We start from the raw sequence: 19,137 nt of genomic DNA, 5'->3' as shown, positions 1-19,137 counted from the left end.
ATGTCATTCTCCTTCAGAGGTCATGCTTCCTTTGAGGTTCTTCCTTCAGAGGTGATGCTTCAAGGACTGTAAGGAAGTGATCAGATTCACTGCCCATTTGAGTGGCTCTGAGTACACAGGATCTTCCACAGGAATCTCAAATTTTCTGCACATTTTACAACTGTTATTCCCATGTGTTTGTATATCTCTACATTGTTAATGGGGAAGACAAACAGGGAAAAAGGGAAAAGAGTCACAAGGAGATATAAGTGGAGAGCCTTTTACACAGTCTCCTAAGACAGCTTTCCTTCCAAGCCATATTTCCACTTCCTTGGTCCTTTCAGAGCCCTTGTCCCAGACATGGAACCACAAACGGTTCATGAAATGCAAAATATTGCAACTATGGCAACCCACTCCAGTATTCTTGCCTGGAGAATTGCATGGACAGAAGAGCCTGGTGGGCTATACAGTCCATGGGGTCGCAAAGAGTTGGAGATGACTAACACACACACACATTTCAGTTGCATGGCTGGGGTGTGACTGTGGCATCTCAGGACAGGATTGTGACTGAATTCTCCTTATGTTTAATATTTTTTTGTGATTTGGTACAAAGTTATTCTTTATGTACAATATATAGGCTAAACAAATACTGTGGGTCAGGTTAGAAATGCAACCAGCACTGACAACACTGGTTTTTATTCATTTGCTCAACAAATATCCATTAAGCACTATAAGGATGTATTCAAATTTGCAAGCTAATGAGAATATAAGGATCATAAATTTCTTAAATTGGCAATTATCTGGAATTAAACTCTGTATGCTGAAGTTATTCCTTTTGTCCTCTTCTTGAAGATGTTACAGAATAAGTTTTATTACTTAATCACCACTAGAGATTTAATATGATTTCTCCAGTTAGATGTCTTAGGGTAAGGTAGGGGAAGGTTTTACTTTCAAAACACGGGTAACTTATACCCTAATTTTTAAAAGAAATGAAAGATTGTCTGCCCCTCTCTGCCTTTCTACCTATCTATATAGACAAATAGATATGCATATCAGTTCAGTTCAGTCGCTCACTCATGTCCGACTCTGCAACCCCATGGACAGCAGCACACCAGGCCTCCCTGTCCATCACCAACTCCCAGAGTTTACTCAAACTCATGTCCATTGAGTCAGTGATGCCATCCAACCATCTCATCCTCTGTCATCCCCTTCTCCTCCCACCTTCAATCTTTCCCAACATCAGAATCTTTTCCAATGAGTCAGTTCTTTGCATCAGGTGGCCAAAGTATTGGAGTTTCAGCTTCAGCATCGGTCCTGATGATTATTCAGGACTGATTTCTTTTAGGATGGACTGGTTGGATCTCCTTGCGGTCCAAGGGACTCTCAAGAGTCTTCTCCAACACCACAGTTCAAAAGCATCAATTCTTTAGTGCTCAGCTTTCTTTATAATCCAACTCTCACATCCATACATGACTACTGGAAAAACCATAGCTTTGACTAGATGGACCTTTGTTGGCAAAGCAATGTCTCTACTTTTTAATATGCTGTCTAGGTTGGTCATTACTTTTCTTCAAAGGAGCAAGCATCTTTTAATTTCATGTATATGTATATACAGAGATCTTTTATATATATATATATGTATATATATAAACACACTTAGATATATATTTTCTCTATATACAAATGTATATAGTTATAGATATCTATACTTATATCTAGTATTTATCTAATACTTAATACATGTCATAACTTCTGTGTAGAAATATCTATAGAGAACCTTTCATTTATTAATAATTAGGATATTTTTGAGTCCAGTCTCAGGTACAGAGAAATAAGAGGCATTTTATTGCTAATCATACAAAGTCAATTTCACATCTATGATAACTACTACATGATATTTAAAAATCTCTATATTATCACAGATAATATCAGCTGGGGCTTCCCAGGTGGCGCTAGTGGTAAAGAACATGCTTACCAATGCAGGAGCCATAAGACACGAGGTTCGACCCCTGGGTTGGGAATATCCCCTGGAGGAGGGCATGGCAACCCACTCCAATATTCTTGCCTGGGAATCCTGTGGACAGAGGAGCCTAGCGGGCTACAGTCCATGGTGCTGCAAAGAGTCGGACACGACTGGAGACTTAGCATGCATGCATGGATAGTATCACAAAAATAGATTAAATTATTTAATTTACTATTACTTTAATAATTTTTTATCAGTGTGTATTTTAAATTAAGACACTCATAAAGACTGAGTTGATTTTAAGAAGGAATGAATGGATGAGGAAAAAGAGGCTTCCCTGGTGGCTCAGTGGTAAAGGATCCATTTGCGATGCAGGAGACCTGGGTTTGATCCCTGGGTTGGAAAGATCCCCTAGAGAAGAAAAGGACATTCCACTCCAGCAGTCTTGCCTGGGAAATCCCATGGACAGAGGAGCCTGGCAGACTGCAGTCCATGGGGTCACAAGAGTCAGACACGACTTAGCAACTAAACCACCAGTACTACCAATATTGATATAGTTGAAGGTATATAGTCAGGCACTTAGAAGTACTAAGGAGAAGCACAGAAATTGAAACTGTAATCAGAAATCTTCCAGCAAACAAAAGCTCAGGTCCAGACGGCTTCACAGCTGAATTCTACCAAAATTTAGAGAAGAGCTAGCACCTATCCTATTTAAACTCTTCCAGAAAATTGCAGAGGAAGGTAAACTTCCAAACTCATTCTATGAGGCCACCATCACCCTAATACCAAAACCTGACAAAGATGCCACAAAAAAAGAAAACTACAGGCCAATATCACTGACGAACATAGATGCAAAAATCCTTAACAAAATTCTAGCAATCAGAATCCAACAACACATTAAAAAGATCATACCTCATGACCAAGTGGGCTTTATCCCAGGGATGCAAGGATTCTTCAATATCCACAAATCAATCAATGTAATACACCACATTAACAAATTGAAGTACTAAGGAGAATTTCTACTTCTTGTTCAATTCTAATCAACAGTTTGGATTTTCAATTTTGAATATCTGAATATATAATATCTTAGTACATAAGTTTGTTTCAAAGACATTTTGACATTTCTCATAACAGTTTAAATTTTTTATATTTTAATATTCTGTTTCATACATTGAATCACAAAAAAGATTTCTTTGAATCAAGGTGAAAACAAAAGCCTTTTATTTTAATAAACCATATGTACAAGATTATCTTCTAAATTCAAGGTATTTAACATAGACAAGCCTATGATTTGCAAAGTAACAATCTAGCTATAACCTAACTGTAACTACATGCAGATAGTAATAACAAGCTCTTTTCTTGACAAAGATAGTTACTTGCAGTTTCTAAATGACTGCATATTCCCCCTTTTAATTTCATTTATTCAGTGACATATTTCCAGTTATCTTTTCCATTAAGTCGGAGAAGGCAATGGCACCCCACTCCAGTACTCTTGCTTGGAAAATCCCATGGATGGAGGAGCCTGGTGGGCTGCAATCCATGGGATTGCAAAGAGTCGGACACGACTGAGTGACTTCACTTTCACTTTTCACTTTCATGCATTGGAGAAGGAAATGGCAACCCACTCCAGTGTTCTTGCCTGGAGAATCCCAGGGACAGAAGAGCCTGGTAGGCTGCCATCTCTGGGGTCACACAGAGTCGGACACGACTGAAGCAACTTAGCAGCAGCAGCAGTTTCCATTAAGTATTTTCCATAATTTTAACTTTCATATGATTCTTAGCAGTGAATATAAACCATTTCACACTGCAAAACATTTCTTTCAATGTAGCAGATGTTAAGGATGACATATTTAACTCAGCTGCACCCATACATGGAAATACATTTTGAGCATTTGGGTTAAAGTTGGAAATAAAGGTAATCTACAGAAGGAATGAAAATATTTTAATAACATTATTTACTTTAGATGATAAAAATACTTTTACATTGTCCCTTTTTGTATTTTCATATTTTTGGAAAGAAATAAATACTTAGAGATCTCCTGGAATTGAATTTTTAAAATTAAGATATTAAACTACTTTTAAAATAAAAAATGTTAAAATGTTATATATTAAAATTATAGATTTTAATGTCCCAAATTTAGAAGGATTCTTGAGTGCCCCATTTATACATGGCCTATTATTAAATACTATGTGATCCTCACAGAGAAAAGAGTTGTAATCTTGAAGAATATTCCTTATCTATAAAATAGGTAACCAGCAACGACCTCCTGCATAGCACAGGGATCTATACTCAATATTTTATAATAACCTATAAGGGAAAAGCATCTGAAAAAGGATATATATATATATATGTATATATACACACAGACACATATATTCACCATATATATAACTAAATCACTGTGCTATATATCTGAAACAAACATTATAAATCAACTATACTTCAATTTTATTAAAATTCAACCCCCCCAAAAAAAAACAAAATCTTTGAAGCTAAAACTTAAACAAAAATAGAAAAAAAATTCCTTATCTGCTTTTAATATGGAATGCCAAAAACTATATATTTAAGAGGGTCTTTATGGGATTTTTTTGTATAACCGTTAGGAAATGGACATCCTTAGGTGTCAGGCAAGCCCTGTTAATTTTGCAATCCTTTGAACAAAGACATTTTGCCAATTATTATATATGTACATTACGTTAAAATATGTATTTTAAATATAGAATATAAAATAACAGTGGTAACTCCTTCAGATAACTACATTTTAATTTCTAGTAACAGAGTAAATCTAGGAAATAAACTTGTAAGAGTGTTTTGTTATTGTTGTTGTTATGAAATAACCCATAATATGTAGATGTGGAAAATCCCTATTTTTCCAGTGGTCAGATGTTTTGAACTTGTGTTGACTGAACCATGAAAATGGCTGATTCTAACACTCTATTGCTAAGGAAACTGGACCCGAAAGGTGTATTTCCTTGTTTTGTTCTTCTCCACCCCCACCGCCCCTGCCCCCGAATTACTTGCTTTTCCTACAAACTTCATAATCCCTGCTCTTATATTTTAAAATTATTCATTGAACTGTCAAACAAGTGAACAAGACAGACTTAGCCAGTTATGTGGCTAAAAGGTGATAAAAAAGAATATTGTACAACATAATTTATAATAATTTGGCCCTGCATGATTTTAAAGGTTTAGATATTATGGAATTTAAAAGTTGAATTAGAACAGGATACAGTTATAGCTGCTGCTAAGTCACTTCAGTCGTGTCCGACTCTGTGCGACCCCAGAGACGGCAGCCCACCAGGCTCCCCTGCCCCTGGGATTCATCAGGCAAGAACACTGGAGTGGGTTGCCATTTCCTTCTCCAATGCGTGAAAGTGAAAAGTGAAAGTGAAGTCACTCAGTCGTGTCCGACTCTTAGCGACTCCATAGACTGCAGCCTACCAGGGTCCTTCATCCATGGGATTTTCCAGGCAAGAGTACTGGAGTGGTTGCCATTGCCTTTTCCGACAGTTATAGCTACAGACAAGAAATAAAGACCTTATTTCCTAAAAACTCACTACGGCCTATATGATCCACTATTGGGATGCAGATGTTGGGGGAAAACAAAAAAAAAAAAAAAACTTAAGAAAAATTGGAAAATATGCCTAAGTGTTGGAGAAGTGGAAGTCTATCAGAAACATCAGATTTAGACATCTTAATTATCTGCAACAACAGTCAACCAAAAGCATTTCACAAAATACAACAATGACATTTCTGAGAATTACTTGGAAAACTGATTCTTAATATGTGCAACACTGAAGAACCTTCCCTCAACAGATACTGCAAATATGGAACATGCTTTTGAAATTCTGAGGAAAGACTAGAACATTTTCATCCCAGACAACAAAGCACACCCTGTTAGCGCCACCTACCAGTTGCAGTTCAAACTGCAATGGAAGAAAAGATTGTAAAACAAGGCCTCTGACTATAAATAACTCACTTTCTTAAACTATGTAATATACAGCTATGCCTAATATGAAATGCTTTATTTTGAACTCATCATTTTATACTTTTTATATGGCCTCATAATAAATGATGTAGGTGGTTTCCAGTTACCCAAAAGTATGTAGTCATATTGTCTATGGATCACTATATACAGATCTATGAAAAACACAGCTTTCTAAGCTAATTACTATGGAAAAATTTAATTAATTTTAATCAGGGCCAGTGTTTTCTCCAGGACAATATAGTGTTCACACTTTGTCAACGTCTTTCTAACTTGGATGAAGTGTCATGGCAGAGAAACCTTTTATATCTTTCTGTATCGCTGGCCTTCTCATGGTATTCCAGGGTACAGAAAAATTCTAAATTTTTTATTCCAGTACAAACTTGAGCTTTACATGTAAAGGCCTAAAGGTTAGCCTTTATTTTTCTCTTGTGGTACTTGAAAATAATTAAATGAAATTTATTACTAAATCATTAAAGTATTATCACAAGATATTTTTATATAGTCATTTGGTTTAGAGCCTGCAGAACAGGAGGCAGTATTCTAAATTTTGCCTTGGAACACTGCTTTAGTTAAAAGACATTAAAGTCTCTCATGGGCATGTGGTATAGGCTTTTCTTTCCAAAACTAACATTCAATTGGCTTCATTCTCATTTCCTACCCTCCCTTTCTTCCTCTTCCTTTTTCTCCTCCTCCTTTTCTGACAGAAGCAGGGAAATTATTTGAGCATTTTGAAATAAATGTCCTTTTGGGGCCCAACATGTCTCTCTTTTCACTACACAATTAGAAAAGCAGAAGAGGCTACGTAAACCCTGAGAACCAGTCCAAACTGTGAGGCTAAAGGGTAAGCAAGTTTCCAAGACGAAACACAAATGCTTCCATGGATAATTGAATTGGCTTTGGCAATTAAATCTATACTAAAGATTCAAAAAGACAGTTTGCTTATAAGCATAAACGTACAAAGTTGTACACATTATTGCCTCAAAGTATTTCTTCTTTCATACATAATCTCCATTATGTATTATAAATGAATGAAAAGAACATTTGCTGGATCATAAAGTTCTATCTGGTTGACTTTGTTAAAAACTTTATGAAGAATTTTAAAGGACTACAAATAATGTTCTGATTGTTTTACTTTTGGGAAGAAAGAATATTCAGTTAGCACTTGTCCAGACCTCAGCAATATAAAGGCCTTTTCCTTTTTGGAAAGGAAGCTTTTTTATACACTTGGTTGACTTCACAAAAAAACAATCTGGGACGCAAATGTAGGCAATTTAAACTAGTCGTTCGGGTGAAAATCTTTCTGTCTTCATCTCACTCAAAATATTACCTAAATGTAATCTGAACCATTTAAAGTAGCTCTACTTAAATCGTGTTATGTTTTCAGTAGTAAAGACTGATAACTTGATAGTTCCCAAGGGTTTGATTCTTACAGTTTAAGTATAGAGTTGACATTACATGCTATTTTTCTGAAAATCCCCAGGGCTATAGTAGAGATGAGATAAGTAAAGATATACGGAGCTGTTTAGAAATCTGGAGCTATCTTCAAGCCCAGTACTATTGGCCAGCATCTCTATAGATTTATTCATTCTTACATTAATATAATCTTAAAAACTGGTAATTAGAAGTAGATAATGAAACCTTGGCCTCTTAGTTCTAAATATATATGTATACATTATTTGTACTGTGAAAATGTCATTAAATATACTTAGTAGGTGTTATTTTTGGAGGTTAGGAGTTCATCTTTTCATTCTAACACAAAATTAAAATTTTATTACCAGAAAAGCTCTTAGTTCAGGCCATTACTTCTTCTCTTCCAAACAACTGCTTCATTCCTTGTGTCCCTAACTTCAACCACACATTCTTAAGTTTCCCTGAAGATAACCTTTCCACAGTTATCACATTGATCTTTTTAATGTAATTATCCCACCAGTTCAGTTCAGTTGCTCAGTTGTTTCTGACTCTTTGAGACCCCATGGACTGCAGCATGCCAGGCTTCCCTGTCCATCACCAAATCCTCAAGCTTGCTCAAACTCATGTCCATCAAGTCGGTGATGCCATCCAACCATCTCATCCTCTGTCGTCCCCTTCTCCTCCACCTTAAATCTTTCCCAGCATCAGGGGCTTTTCCAATGAGTCAGCCCTTCGCATCAGGTGGCCAAAGTATTGGAGTTTTAGCTTTAGCATCAGTACTTCCAATGAATATTCAGGACTGATTTCCTTTAGGATGGACTGGTTGGATCTCCTTGTAGTCCAAGGGACTCTCAAGAGTCTTCTCCAACACCACAGTTCAAAAGCATTAATTCTTCGGTGCTCAGCTTTCTTTATAGTCCAACTCTCACATATATGCATGATTACTAGAAAAACCATAGCTTTAACTAGACGGACCTTTGTCAGCAAAGTCAAGTCTCTGCTTTTTAATATGCAGTCTAGGTTGGTCATAGCTTTTCTTCCAAAGAGCAAGTGTCTTTTAATTTCATGGCTGCAGTCACCATGTGCAGTGATTTCAGAACCCCCAAAAATAGTCTCTCACTGTTTCCATTGTTTCCCCATCTATTTGCCATGAAGTGATAGAACCGGATGCGATGATCTTAGTTTTCTGAATGTTGAGTTTTAAGCCAACTTTTTCACTCTCCTCTTTCACTTTCATCAAGAGCCTCTTTAGTTCTTCTTTGCTGTCTGCCATGAGGGTGGTGTCATCTGCATATCTGAGGTCATTGATATTTCTCCTGGCAATCTTGATTCCAGTCTGTGCTTTATCCAGTCTGGAATATCGCATGATGTATTCTACATATAAGTTAAATAAGCACGGTGACAATACACAGCCTTGACACACTCCTTTTCCGATTTGGAACCAGTCTGTTGTTCCATGCCGAGTTCTAACTGTTGCTTCCTGACCTGCCTACAGATTTCTCAGGAGGCCAGTCAGGTGGTCTGGTATTCCCATTTCTTTAAGCATTTTCCACAGTTTGTTGTGATCCACACAGTCAAAGGCTTTGGTGTAGCCAATAAAGCAGATGTTTTTCTGGAACTCTCTTGCTTTTTTCAATGATTGTATGGATGTTGGCAATTTAATTTCTGGTTCCTCCGCCTTTTCTAAATCCAGCTTGAACATCTGGAAGTTCATGGTTCACATACGGCTGAAGCCTGGCTTGGAGAATTTTGAGCATTACTTTCCTAGCGTGTGAGATGAGTGCAATTGTGTGGTAGTTTGAACATTCTTTAGGATTGCCTTTCTTTGGGACTGGAATGAAAACTGACCGTTTCCAGTCCCGCGGCCACTGCTGAGTTTTCCACATTTGTTGGCATATTGAGTGCAACAATTTAATAGCATCATCTTTTAGGAATTGAAATAGATCATCTGGAATTCCATCACCTCGACTAGCTTAATTCATAGTGATGCTTCTTAAGGCCCACTTGACTTCACACTGCAAGATGTCTGACTCTAGTTGAATGATCATACCATGGGGTTTACCTGTGTCATTAAGATCATTTTTGTATAGTTCTGTGTATTCTTGCCACCGCTTCTTCATATCCCACCATCACTGCATAAAAAGACACACTGGTATTCAACAGCAGTTCCTCATGTTAAGACTTGCTCTCCTCACTTCTCCATCTCGAATCTGAAATTCAGCCACACTGAACTGATGCCAATTATTTTAAAGGCCATATACTTTCTCTCTCAGTCACTTACTCCTAATCCCAATATCATATATTTAGGACATATTCATATTTTAGTGAGGATAGCATTTTACTAAATGCTTACTAATTCTATCTACTTTTTTGCGTGGAGGGGTACACACAGTGTGGCTTGATGGATAGTAATTCCCTGACTAGGGAACAAACCCTGGCCCTCGCTTGTGAAAGTACAGTCCTAACCACTGGGAATCTCCTGCCCTCTATCTACTAAAAGAGCATGTCTATGAGGTCTTTCTTGACCTCTTCAATGCTCTATTCATCTATCCAAGTTACCTACTCAAGGGTACTGTAACCACTTCTTAAGTAGTTTTCATGAGTCTATAAGATTTTAAAGGCGGAAACATACTAATCCACTTAGTTATCTTTCAGTTCAGTTCACTTCAGTCGCTCAGTCGTGTCCAACTCTTTGCCACCCCATGAATCACAGCACACCAGGCCTCCCAGAGTTCACTCAGACTCACATCCATCAGTCAGTGATGCCATCCAGCCATCTTATCTTCTGTCGTCCCCTTCTCCTCCAGCCCCCAATCCCTCCCAGCATCAGAGTCTTTTCCAATGAGTCAACTCTTCGCATGAGGTGGCCAAAGTACTGGAGTTTCTGCTTTAGCATCATTCCCTCCAAAGAAATCCCAGGGCTGATCTCCATCAGAATGGACTGGTTGGATCTCCTTGCAGTCCAAGGGACTCTCAGAGTCTTCTCCAGCACCACAGTTCAAAGGCATCAATTCTTTGGCACTCAGCCTTCTTCACAGTCCAACTCTCACATCCATACATGACCATAGGAAAAAACATAGCCTTGACTAGACGGACCTTTGTTTGCAAAGTAATGTCTGCTTTTGAATATGCTATCTAGGTTGGTCATAACTTTCCTTCCAAGGAGTAAGCGTCTTTTAATTAAATAGCTGCATTCACCATCTGCAGTGATTTTGGAGCCCCCAAAAATAAAGTCTGACAATGTTTCCACTGTTTCCCCATCTATTTCCCATGAAGTGATGGGACCGGATGCCATGATATTTGTTTTCTGAATGTTGAGCTTTAAGCCAAACTTTGCACTCTCCACTTTCATTTTCATCAAGAGGCTTTTTAGTTCCTCTTCACTTTCTGCCATAAGGGTGGTGTCATCTGCGTATCTGAGGTTATTGATATTTCTCCCGGCAATCTTGATTCCAGCTTGTGTTTCTTCCAGTCCAGCATTTCTCATGATGTACTCTGCATATAAGTTAAATAAGCAGGGTGACAATATACAGCCTTGACGGACTCCTTTTCCTATTTGGAACCAGTCTGTTGTTCCATGTCCAGTTCTAACTGTTGCTTCCTGACCTGCAAACAGATTTCTCAAGAGGCAGGTCAGGTGGTCTGGTATTCCCATCTCTTTCAGAATTTTCCACAGTTTATTGTGATCCACACAGTCAAAGGCTTTGGCATAGTCAATGAAGCAGAAATAGATGTTTTTCTGGAACTCTCTTGCTTTTTCAGTGATCCAGCAGATATCTGCAATTTGATCTCTGGTTCCTCTGCCTTTTCTAAAACCAGCTTGAACATCAGGAAGTTCACAGTTCACGTATTGCTGAAGCCTGGCTTGAGAATTTTGAGCATTACTTTACTAGCGTGTGAGATGAGTGCAACTGTGCGGTAGTTTAAGCATTCTTTGGCATTGCCTTTCTTTGGGATTGGAATGAAAACTGACCTTTTCCAGTCCTGTGGCCACTGCTGAGTTTTCCAAATTTGCTGGCATATTGAGTGCAGCACTTTCACAGCATCATCTTTCAGGATTTGAAATAGCTCAACTGGAATTCCATCACCTCCTCTAGCTTTGTTCGTCGTGATGCTTTCTAAGGCCCACTTGACTTCACATTCCAGGATGTCTGGTTCTAGGTCAGTGATCACACCATCGTGATTATCTGGGTCATGAGGATCTTTTTTGTACAGTTCTTCTGTGTATTCTTGCCACCTCTTCTTAATATCTTCTGCTTCTGTTAGGTCCATACCATTTCTATCCTTTATCGAGCCCATTTTTGCATGAAATGTCCCCTTGGTATCTCTAATTTTCTTGAAGAGATCTCTAGTCTTTCCCATTCTGTTGTTTTCCTCTATTTCTTTGCATTGATCACTGAGGAAGGCTTTCTTATCTCTTCTTGCTATTCTTTGGAACTCTGCATTCAAATGCTTATATTTTTCCTTTTCTCCTTTGCTTTTTGCTTCTCTTCTTTTCACAGCTATTTGTAAGGCCTCCCCAGACAGCCATTTTGGTTTTTTGCATTTCTTTTCCATGGGGATGGTCTTGATCTCTGTCTCCTGTACAATGTCATGAACCTCACTGCATAGTTCATCAGGCACTCTATCTATCAGATCTAGGCCCTTAAATCTATTTCTCACTTCCACTGTGTAATCATAAGGGATTTGATTTAGGTCATACCTGAATGGTCTAGTGGTTATCCCTACTTTCTTCAATTTAAGTCTGAATTTGGTAATAAGGAGTTCATGATCTGAGCCACAGTCAGCTCCTCATTTGTTTTTGTTGACTGTACAGAGCTTCTCCATCTTTGGCTGCAAAGAATATAATCAATCTGATTTTGGTGTTGACCATCTGGTGATGTCCATGTGTAGAGTCTTCTCTTGTGTTGTTGGAAAAGGGTGTTTGCTATGACCAGTGCATTTTCTTGGCAAAACTCTATTAGTCTTTGCCCTGCTTCATTCCGTATTCCAAGGCCAAATTTGCCTGTTACTCCAGGTGTTTCTTGACTTCCTACTTTTGCATTCCAGTGCCCTACATTGAAAAGGACATCTTTTTTGGGTGTTAGTTTTAAAAGGTCTTGTAGGTCTTCATAGAACTGTTCAATTTCAGCTTCTTTAGCATTACTGGTTGGGGCACAGACTTGGATTACTGTGATACTGAATGGTTTGCCTTGGAAACGAACAGAGATCATTCTGTCATTTTTGAGATTTCATCCAAGTACTGTATTTCAGACTCTTGTTGATCATGATGGCCACACCATTTCTTCTGAGGGATTCCTGCCCACAGTAGTAGATATAATGGTCATCTGAGTTAAATTCACCCATTCCAGTCCATTTTAGTTCGCTGATTCCTAGAATGTCTACATTCACTCTTGCCATCTCTTGTTTGACCACTTCCAATTTGCCCAGATTCGGGGACCTGACATTCCAGGTTCCTATGCAATATTGCTCTTTACAGCATTGGACCTTGCTTCTATTACCAGTCACATCCACAGCTGGGTATTGTTTTTGCTTTGGCTCCATCCCTTCATTCTTTCTGGAGTTATTTCTCCACTGATCTCCAGTAGCATTTTGGGCCCCTACTGACCTGGGGAGTTCCTCTTTCAGTATCCTATCATTTTGCCTTTTCATACTGTTCATGGGGTTCTCAAGGCAAGAATACTGAAGTGGTTTACCATTCCCTTCTCCAGTGGACCACATTCTGTCAGATCTCTCCACCATGACCTGCTCGTCTTGGGTTGCCCCATGGGCATGGCTTAGTTTCATTGAGTTAGACAAGGCTGTGGAACTAGACAAGGCCTGACTAGAGGTAACCAGTAACAGTTTACTGAAAACATGAATGGATGACTGAATAAACAAACAGATCAACTGAACAACTTTAGAAACAAGGAAATTGAGAGATAGCTTGATTTAGAGACTTGCCTGAGACAACTTGTTGAGGAAAAACTGCATTATAATTTACCAGATGACAATTATTATTAATCATGCAGTGTTCCTCCCCTTCTGATATCTTGATAGTAGTACCAGAAAAATCTAAGTATCAATATCATTAGTTTATAACTAAATCTTAGCTACAATAGGCCAGTAAGAATAATATGTTATTTTATAATTTCTTTGTATTTCAACAAACTATGTACTTTGGCCAGCTGATACAAAGAACTGACTCTTGGAAAAAGACCCTGATGCTGGGAAAGACTGAAGCCATGAGGAGAAGGGGACGACAGAGAATTAGATGGTTGGATGGCATCACCAACTCGATGGACATGAGTTTGATCAAGCTCTGGAAGTTGGTGATGGACAGGGAAGCCTGGTGTGCTGCAGAGCATGGGGTTGCAAAGAGTCAGACACTACTGAGAGACTGAACTGAACTGAATAATTTGAATATAGTGAACTCTACCTCATGCCTAAGGTGGAGAACAGCTTTGGCAGCTATGATTGAGTGACAGCCCTTTTTATAAAATAACTACGCTGCCCACTTAGCCCTCTTCTCCACAGTTTCTTGAATACTTGAGTTTTCCTGATTTCCTCCAGTGACTTTTTGTTGTTGTTGTTGTTGTTAAGTTTGGAGAAGTACAGCCAGCTGGCCAGAATCTGCTTCCCATGTGTTCTCAATAATTTTTATTCCTCTAAGGGCTAGCCTATGCTCTCAAACCTAACTACACATAAGAATCACCAGGGTAATTAAAAAAAAAAAAAAACAGGTAACACTATAAAGAAAGATAGTGACTAAATTGTTCAGGGGTGGCTCTTGGGCAATAATAGGTTATCAAAACTCCTATCTGATTCCAATGTGTGGTTAGACTTGGCCAAGTCCATTCTTCACTTTTCCAGGTGGAATACCAGAATGGCCTGACCTTTAATCTGATTTGCACATTTCTGCACACAGGAGATGATGCATGCCAATATATAATGACTATTCAAATGCAGAAAGAATGGTGCATTTGAAAAGACTGTTCTGTCCTTGTGTTTTAGTTTGGGAATGTAGCTTGTCAATAATGCCTATGGGGGCCAATGGGAAGATAAGGAAGTATTGGATTTCCTACCATCAATGTCTGACCTTGTCTTGGAAAGAACATACTGGAATCCTTTACAGATTTAGTTTTGGAAAGCCCCTCAGTTTCTCCTGGAAGTTGAGGCATGTGATGGAAGTGTCTGAATACAGAACAAAGAACCATTTCCCCTAATTTCTTTCCAATTCCTGCATATCTTTAAACTCAGTTCCCTACGGAGAAGGTAACGGCACCCCACTCCAGTACTCTTGCCTGGAAAATCCCATGGATGGAGGAGCCTGGTAGGCTGCAGTCCATGGGGTAACGACTGAGCGACTTCACTTTCACTTTTCACTTTCATGCATTGGAGAAGGAAATGACAACCCACTCCAGTGTTCTTGCCTGGAGAATCCCAGGGACAGGGGAGCATGGCCGGCTGCCGTCTATGGGGTCGCACAGAGTTGGACACGACTGAAGTGAGTTAACAGCCCATTCCCCTAAACTCCTTGCACTGAATATGTGACCTGAATAAGTCCTACAGCAATGTTAAATGTTTAAAAAGATACTGTTTGTACGCAGCCCTCCAGAATCTTCAGTCATGGGATTCTCCAGGCAAGAATACTGGAGTAGGTGGTCATTCCCTTCTCCAGCGGATCTTCCCAACCCAGGGACTGAACCTGGGTCTCCCACATTGCAGGCAGATTCTTTATCCTTTGAGCCATAAGGGAAGCCCAGTATTAACACAGGAGATTAATGAAAAATGAACAATGAGCTATACTAAGGAGGCAAAATAGAGAGATAGTAGCACTCTAGTGCTTTGTTCTGTGCTAAGTCATGTCCAACTCTTTGCAACCCCATGGACTGTTGCCCCACTCCTCTGTCCATGGGATTATCCAAGCAAGAATACTGGAGTGGGTTGCCATTTCCTTCTCCAGGGGATCTTCCCAACGCAGGGATCGAACTCAGGTCTCCTGCATTGCAGGCCGATTTTTTACCATCTGAGCCACCAGGGAAGCCCCCCTCTAGTGCCTTACGACTACCTAATCAGTGATGATATCAATTCTGGTGTTGGTAGAGATTTAGGCAAAGCAAACTGCAACTAAGGTACCAGCCAATTCACCTGTCCTTTCTATGCCTCCTTTTCAGAGAAGTTGCTGTAGCTCATAGTATCTGTCGACTGAGCAGTGGGTCTGGAGAAACCCCCACCTCTGGCCATTGCTGACTGGACAAGAACAGACATTTGATTTAAAGCTACTCAGTTTATTGGTTGGCTACTGACCAACCGGCTTCTCTTCCAATCACTCATACTAATGGTGTCGGAGATATGAGGAGGGTTTTGGACACTGAAACCTTAAGGTTATACATTCTGTGGGCTAACGACCAATCTCACCAATGTGAAATTAAATGTTCAATAGTTCCAAATTAAATGTACAATGAATTGGGTATTTGGATTAAAGAGTGACAGAAAATCACCCAGTGTAACTCTCCATTGATATGACCAGGAGCGAGAGGGGAAGCTGAAGGGGACTGGCGTGCTCACCCAGCTCACTGCCCCCAGAACCCCATTGGCCTGAGCGAGCCGGGTCACCAGGACCCCACCCCTGCCGAGCCTTCCTGGCACCCACACCCCCTGGCCAACGACCTCAAGCTCATAACCCAAACCACGAGCTTCCACACTCTCCAGGCCTCTACACGGCACACAATCAGCCCTCGTGCCTCTGTGCCTGAGCACCCTTGGGCCACCTGGGCCCGAGGCCGCCATTTTGCGTCTCTAGGTCCCCCGGCTTGGTGCGGCGTCTGCTAGTAGGCAAGCGCCAGGCCGCCCCCAAGTGGATACCTGGTTAGCGGTCGAACGCTGCCAGCTTTCACTTGCCACCTCCTCGCAGCCTCTGTCTCTCATCGTCTCTTCTCTCCAGGCAGCTTCAACGGAGCTGAAACAGCCACTCCTGTTCCCAGCCACTATGCCGGCCCGCAGCCCATCGCCGGCACCGGAAACTCTGCTGCCTCCTCCCATGTCCTCTTCCCACTCAGAGGGACTAGTGCATTCCAGACCCCCGGCAGCCACGGGTCCTGTTGTCTGTGCACCATCAGGTTCAGTACCCCTTCCACCTTCATTGCCCACGAGAAGTATTACTGGTTCTCTCATGCCACGGAGCACGTGAAACGAGCCAGGCGCCACAGGATGGAGTGGTGTCCCATATACACAGCCCACTTGTCTCTCCAGCTTGCTCATAGGAATACAGAGAAGGGGCAGACCCTTGACTGCTAGGATTCTTGCTTCTGGAACATCATCAAGCACAGGTCTCGGTGGAAGGGTCCTCCTGGATCCTTGGTTCATAATAAAGATGTTCCGTTCGATGAACCAGCCTTAATGAACAGAAATTTTAGAGCCGTTCCTGGGGTTTTGATGACTCTGGTTGCTGGGAATCCTTCTGTGTTTCCTTCGAATTAATTTGGGAAATTCCCGTATTCATTTTTACCTCAGCTACTTTGGGTTCATTAACACTGCCCTTAATTACGGAGAAGGCGATGGCAACCCACTCCAGTGTTCTTGACTGGAAAATTCCAGGGACGGAGGAGCCTGGTAGACTGCCGTCTATGGGGTCTTACAGGGTCGGACACGACTGAAGCGACTTAGCAGCAACAGCCCTTAATTAGGAAAATAATGAGTTCAAGAAGGTAAATATCTGTACTTTGATTTTCTTTTGGCACAAAAAGATTAGGTTTGGATTGACAAATGTTCAAGGAAGGCTTTTCACCAGAAGATCAGAGTGGAACGAACCATAGGTTTATGGAGGGAGGAAAAAAGCAGGAGAACTTGAAAAATGAGAAAGGCATTTTGAAAGTTACTGGTACTTCATATCAGTAAGATCTTTCTCATATAAAACATCATAATTATTTTTTTCATGGCTAGAAATATTTTTTGATACTTTTAAAAGGCTACGTGGGTACACTGGTAAGAAATGCGTAAAAAAAAAAAAAAAAAAAAAATGCTGTCATTTGAAAGAATGGTGATGATGGTGATGATAACAATTATTAATTACATGCTAGGCTCTGAGCCAAAACCATAAGGAACTTCATATGGAAGATAATGTTGAATTCTAACAGTAGTTTTATTAAATAAAAGTTTTATGAATATCATGCCTATTTTATGGTTAAGTAAAGCTGAAGTCACACAGAGTCCAAAATGACTGAGCGACTAGACACAGCATACCACAAAACTAAGCTTAGATTAAATCCTGTGTTTAAAGTCATATCGCTGGAATGTGGTTATGCAAATTCTGAAGGAATTGAGTCTGTTTAAGAGGCTGTGATCTTAACCACTCTGCTTTTATACTTGGAGGGAAACTTTCCTCAGTTTCTTGAGTTGGAACATTATCGGGCATAGTGGCAAAGCAAACCATCTAGAAAGGGAGAGGCTGGGAGTGTGGCTGTCTGACCACACAAAAAGCTGTAACATTTTGTTACAGCTGTGTTCTTGGCATGCATAGAGACTTTGTAAGATTTAATTTGAAAAAAAGATGATCTTGACATGTCTCAGGAACTTGATCAGGAAAAGAAAGGTAAGTCAGAGGACCACTTCAGTAATTAGAACAAAATAAATATAAGGGCTTGGGTTATGGTTGTCCAGGTTTGTGGAAGTTGGTAAAGGAGAAAAAGAGTTATTGACAATTTTAAATTTCGAGACTAGTGGACTGAAATATTATGGTGCCCTGGGGAGCAGTAGGAAAATTTGAAAGTGTCCATTGTTTTCTATGAAGGAAGGAAAAATAATTTTATTGGTTGTTAATTCAAATTGCAAGCAAAGATGTGAGATAGATCTTTCTTTTGTTCAGGTGAATTGTTTTCCTCTTCTGTTCTAGAGAAGTCTCCTGAGTGTGGGGCTCAGTATCTCACTTCAGTATTTAAGCTGGTCTTACTGTGGTCTTTGTCTTGTTCTCTGGGACTGTGATATTTCCTCCCTTATCCATATTTCAATAGCTGGATAGTATACTATTGTATGCCCTAATATCCTGTTCTGTTTCCCACAAGGATCCAAGTTTATGGAGATCTGTAGCTCAATACAATGGTTGGAGTTTCTAACCAGCAGTAGCTCTTTGGTGCCGACTTTATATATTGTTGGATCCTTTCTTACTGACTGGTATGCCTAGTTCTTATGATGTTGTATTTTTCTTACCATCCACTATATTAACTTGGTAACTGTTCCTAGATAAGCCTGAATATCATACATACCTATCTAGTTTCCAGAAAGCAACTATTTCTAGTGGGGCTAATTCTACTTGGGTCACAGTCCAAATATTTTTGTTCTCCCATTGGTACAGAATTCCTTGATTTTATTTAACAGATCAGATATAATGTGTTGCTATAAACCTATAGGTTAGTAGCCAGTGTACCGGTGTTTCCTTCCTCTTTTTAAACTTGTAGTCACAAAAAAAGGAAACCACCAATAACCTTGAATTCTTTTCTTTTTTATCTTATACAGTGAAAGTCTTTCTTATGTTTGACTTGACCAATTCTGTCTCCCAAATGTAACCACTACAGAATTTGCTAAGTGAATCTTTTCTGATTTCCACACATTGATACATATCTGCATATGTACTCTGATACATTTATTATAGTCATTAATTAGTTTCTTTGTTTATAAAACTAGAATCATGGTATGTATGTGGGTTTGGGCATTTTTATCCACTTAATTATTATATGTAAGCTTACAAATCAATATCTCATTTCATTTAATCATTTTATAGTGCTCCTTGAATGAAGGTACCGTATTTTTATTGTTGTT

The 19,137-nt window shown here is 39.6% G+C and overlaps 1 long non-coding RNA gene across 2 annotated transcripts in view; it reads left to right on the top strand.

Annotated features, from left to right (window-relative positions):
- Nucleotides 1-17,693: 17,693 nt before the first annotated feature.
- Nucleotides 17,694-19,137, top strand: part of LOC138987644 (uncharacterized) — a 358,883-nt gene continuing 357,439 nt past the window's right edge. For both annotated transcript variants that reach the window (XR_011464034.1, XR_011464035.1), the window contains exon 1: nt 17,694-17,914. This is a non-coding gene — a long non-coding RNA (uncharacterized lncRNA). The remainder of the gene's footprint in view (nt 17,915-19,137) is intronic.

This window comes from Bos mutus, chromosome 4 (genome assembly GCF_027580195.1).
Source record: "Bos mutus isolate GX-2022 chromosome 4, NWIPB_WYAK_1.1, whole genome shotgun sequence".
Taxonomy (NCBI): domain Eukaryota; kingdom Metazoa; phylum Chordata; class Mammalia; order Artiodactyla; family Bovidae; genus Bos; species Bos mutus.
Note: the sequence above shows the minus strand (reverse complement) of the source record. Positions and strands in the feature narration are given on the sequence as shown.